General features: G+C 33.4%; 1 pseudogene; it reads right to left on the reverse strand.

Annotated features, from left to right (window-relative positions):
• Positions 1–1,298: 1,298 nt before the first annotated feature.
• Positions 1,299–2,007, reverse strand: LOC109434734 (large ribosomal subunit protein uL6; annotated as a pseudogene).
• Positions 2,008–4,113: the final 2,106 nt, after the last annotated feature.

Here is a 4,113-nt window from a genome sequence, read left to right on the forward strand (position 1 = left end):
AGCACTCTCAAGAATAAATAAGTAACTTGAATAACCCTATACATATAAGGCAATTGAATTCATATTTAAAACATTCTTACAAAGAAAATTCCAGCATCTGATGTCATCGTTATATTTCTTCAAATATTTAAGTAAGAAATAATATCAACAGAACACAAATTCTTCCAGAAAAAAATGATCACTCTCAAATTATTTTATAAGGTTAGCATTACTCTGATACCAAAATCAGAATAGACATAACAAAGAAAAATAACCAGTACCAATAATTCTTATGAATATAAATGCAATCACTTAATAAAATCTCAGCAAATTAAATTCAGCAAACTTTTTTTTTTTTTTTAAGTACTAAATACTTGACAGATTTATATTCTGTTGTTGAAAACAAAAGATGAAGGGTGGAAAGAAACTATGTTCTTTCTTTTCACCTTTTCTTAAATCTGATGTCACTTCCAAAATGTATAGTTTATAAAATGACTTGCATCTGGTTCTTATTTATTTTGTTCACTTTGATATCTCTTGAAGATGTTTTCTTAAATTTTGACTTAGGAAAACTTCACTTAGCAATCATTTATTTAACAGCTATTTAAAAAAAATGTTATTAAATTTATTGGGGTGACTTTAGTTAGTAAAATCATATCTGTTTCAAGCTTTCATATCTATAATACAACATCTATATATTGCATTATGTGTTCACCACCCAGAGTCAGTTTTCCTTCCATTGTTGTATATTTGACCCCACTTTACACTCTTCTATCAACCCTGCTCCCCCCTTACCTTCAAGTAACCACTAAACTATTTTGTGTGTATGAGTTTTTGTTTCTTTGTTTGTTTGTGTTGTTCCTTTGTTGTTTTCAGTGTTATATCCCACATATCAGTGAAGTTATATGATTCTTGACGTTTTCTGTCTGACCTATTTTGCTTAGCATGATTCTCTCAAGATCCATCTATGTTGTTGCAAATGGCAGTATTTCACCTTTTCTTATGGCTGAGTAACATTCCACTGTATATATGTATCACATCTTCTTTATCCAGTCATGTACTGAAGGACACATTGGTTGTTTCCATGTCTTGGCCACCGTGAATAATGCTGCAGTGAACACAGGGGTGGATATATCTTTATGGATAAATGTTTTCGGATCATTTGGGTAGATACCCAGGAGAGGGATTGCTGGGTTGCATGGTAATTCTATTCTTAATTATTTTCAATACATGGCTTTTATTGCATTTTTATAATAACACAAATAAGTCTGAGGGATCACTTGACATCTTGGTTTTTCCATAGCTGGACAACTTAGATCTTATTCGTCGCCCTGCTGAACTGTTCCTTTTTCAGAAACATTGATACCATCCCCAAATTTTCTGATATCCTTGTTTTTAACTGTTGTGGCTTGTTGAACCAACGAAGCTGAATTTGATACAAGTTCAATATCATATCCTTCAAGAATTAACTCATCTTTCTGGGCTTGAGATACAGAACAAGCAACACCCGACCTCATCTGAATCCTGCAGATGTATTTTTCACCCAAGAAATTTCGGATTTCAACAAGAGAACCATTCTCCTGAATAATGACATTGATGGGGAAGTGAGCATGCACAGACCTCATCTTGTGATTCTATTTTTTTTTTTTTTCTTAAGGCGGGCACAGCTCACAATGGCCTATGCAGGGACCAAACTGGCAACCTTGCTCTAACCAACTGAGCTAACCGGCCACCCTCATAGATGTCGTCTTGTAAGGAAGCTAGTGCAACACCCTTAATCATATTCTGTCCATGACTACAGATAATGCAAACAGTAGCCAGTTCCTTTCCATTTCCCCACTATTTGCCAACTTGGAGCCTCTTCTTTTTCTTTCCAAGGAGACTGAGGTCTACATTGATGTGATTGTAGTCCCTCTGCTGGGTGCTGCTGGGTTCCTTCATGATAATTGTGCGTCCCTTCAGAGTGATGTCAGCATTTTCTGGAATGCCCACTGTCTGATTGCTGAGAATGGTCTTCATCCTCTCAGTAGATGCAGGGGAAAGCAAAACAAAGCAAAACAAACAAACAAAACAAACAAACAATAAAAAAGCTTACTCTTAATGTTTTGAGGAACTTCCTACAGACCTTTTTCTATAATGACTGTAATTTAAATTCCCACCAGCAGTGTATGAGGCTTCCTTTTTCTCCACAGCTTCTCCAACACTTATATCTTTTCTTGTTGATAATAGTCATTCTAACAGGTGTGAGATGGTAGCTCAGTGTGGTTTTGATTTGCATTTTCCTAATACATAGCTAGTGAAGTTGAGCACTTTTTCATATATCTGTTGGCCATTTTTATATCTTCTTGGGAGCAATGTCTGCTCAGGTCCTCTGCCCATTTTTTAATTGGGTTGTTTGTCTTTTTGTTGTTGAGTTGTATGAGTTCCTTATATGTTTTGGATGCTTGTTTCTTATGGAAGGCATTGTTTGCAAATATCTTCTCCGATTCGGTTGGTTGCCTGTTTGTTGACAGTTTCTTTTGCTATGTAGAAACTTTTGAGTTTGATATAGCCTCATTCATTTATTTTTTGCTTTTTCTTCCCTTTCCTTTGAGGTCAAATTCATAAAATTCTCTCAGAACTCAAGGTTTATAAGTTTAGTACCTATGCTTTCTTCTATGCAATTTATTGTCTCAGGTCTTATATTTAGGTTTTTTATCTATTTTGAGTTAATTTGGTATATGGTGACAGATAACGGTCAAGTTTCATTCTTTTCCATGTGGCTTTCCAAATTTCCCAGCACCATTCATTTATTACAAAATTGCAAATTTGATATTTAATTTGGGCTCTGAATCTGTGGATGAAGGATGATATATGTTTTGTTTTGTTTTTTAATTTTAGTATATAATTTCATAGAGTCCTCTGTGCTTTTATATGATGCTTTAATGATCAGCTTTAACTAGTGAATTGATTTTTATTTTTCAAGATTACTTCAGTGTCTTCTTTTTTGCAAATGTTTCTGTAACTTCCCCCTTTTAAAAACATACTACATTTAAACATATACAAATAATAATACAATGATGTTCTATACTTTATAGATCTATAAATTCTTTACGTATGGTCCTCAAATATCAATGTTTATCACAGTTACTTGAAAACTTGTTTTCCCAGCACCAATCTTCCATAGCTTTTAGAGTGGTGTCCTAGAATCTGAGTCTTTAATAGGGATTTTCCCTTCAAGAAACCTATATTTTGAAATCTACTGTTTTACATTGTAGGAACACATTCATCTTTCTGTGTCAAGAATTATAATTTATTGAGTCAGTATTAGTTAATTCGTTCATTATTGTTAATAGGATAGACAACGGACAACTTTGATCTAAATCCTCAAGTTGTGGTTTGAGAAAAGTGTTCCTGAAATGTAAGTGAATGCAGCCAGATGCCACAGTTGTGCTTTATTTAGAGAGCCTAGCCCATGACCTGACTTATATTAGATTTTCTTTGAAAGTATATGAAATGAATGAGAAAACTGTATTTTCCTATTAGTTTTGGAACCCTTTCAAAATTGTTTATTTTGACATACAGAATCACAGATGTTGACATAAAAATTTTAGACATGCAAAAAAGTTGAAAGTATAGCATAGAGTTCTGATATACCAGTCACCGGGGTTCTAAAGTTAACCTCTTAAAATAACCGTAATTATTTTAATAGTTATCAAAACCAATAAATTAATAGTGATTCAATACTCTAAAATATATGAAGTTTATTAAAATTTCATCAGATTTTCCAGCTGTCATTTCTCCATTTCAGTGTTCAACTGAAGGTCTCACATTGCATTTAATTGTCATGTATTCTCAGCCCACTCGAATATGTGACAGTCCCTCAGTCTTTCTTTATTTTTGTCTGATATTTTTAATGATTCTATTGAGGTTATTCACTTTTGTCAAGAATCCCACAACAGTGTTGTGCATTTCTCAAAAAACAAAAGAAAACAAAACAAAAAAAACCACTTCATTGAGGTATTATTGACATACAAAAAGCTGTTCATGTTTAATGTATGCAACTTGATGACTTTGGATATAAGAATACACCTGTGAAATCATTCCCACCATTTATGCCATAGCATATACATCACCTCCAAAAGAATCTTCTCA

Source organism: Rhinolophus sinicus, linkage group LG04 (assembly GCF_036562045.2).
Source record: "Rhinolophus sinicus isolate RSC01 linkage group LG04, ASM3656204v1, whole genome shotgun sequence".
Classification (NCBI taxonomy): domain Eukaryota; kingdom Metazoa; phylum Chordata; class Mammalia; order Chiroptera; family Rhinolophidae; genus Rhinolophus; species Rhinolophus sinicus.